Below are 580 nucleotides of genomic sequence, written 5' to 3'. Positions count from 1 at the left end.
TCTTACCTTTCTCAGAGTCAAATTATGGACAGAATGAAAAGCATATGATCTTACAATCAAAATGGATGACCTGACCACATAAACCAATCAGTTAAATGATTATTTAACATATGTATTCACTCTAGTGCTAGACTGTAGTCGATGGGGGGGGTGCAGGGAAAACAAAATGTAATTTCCTGCCATAAAATGTTTACATTATTATGCTCACTTCAGCAGCACAGATACTAAGATAGGAGTGATACAGAGAAGATTAGCATGACCCCTGTGTAATGATAAATGTCTGAGGTGATAGATATGCCAATTATCCTGATCACTGCAAATTGAATTATATTTATTGAAATGTCAACAGTGTACCTTATAAATATTTATGATTACTATATGTCAATTGAAAATAAAAATACATTATTAAAATATTTAAGTACCAAAAAATAGATTTTTGAAAATACAAGTCACATGTATGAAATAAGAAAAAATAACACATAAGAATTAAACTGTGAAATGCAAAGTATATCAAACAATGGTAGTCCAAAGAATAGAAACATTAATAGAGTCTTGAACTGGATTAAATAGGATCTTAGTG

The 580-nt window shown here is 30.2% G+C and overlaps 1 non-coding gene across 1 annotated transcript; it reads left to right on the top strand.

Annotated features, from left to right (window-relative positions):
• The first annotated feature begins 200 nt into the window (after positions 1-200).
• On the top strand, positions 201-307 carry LOC124105092 (U6 spliceosomal RNA). Its single transcript, XR_006855627.1, has one exon. It is a non-coding gene; the product is annotated as a U6 spliceosomal RNA (small nuclear RNA).
• Positions 308-580: the final 273 nt, after the last annotated feature.

Source organism: Marmota monax, unplaced genomic scaffold (assembly GCF_021218885.2).
Source record: "Marmota monax isolate L192 unplaced genomic scaffold, Marmota_monax_Labrador192_F-V1.1 WCK01_AAM20220418_F8-fsc00192, whole genome shotgun sequence".
Taxonomy (NCBI): Eukaryota; Metazoa; Chordata; class Mammalia; order Rodentia; family Sciuridae; genus Marmota; species Marmota monax.
This window is presented reverse-complemented; position numbering and strand designations above follow the sequence as displayed.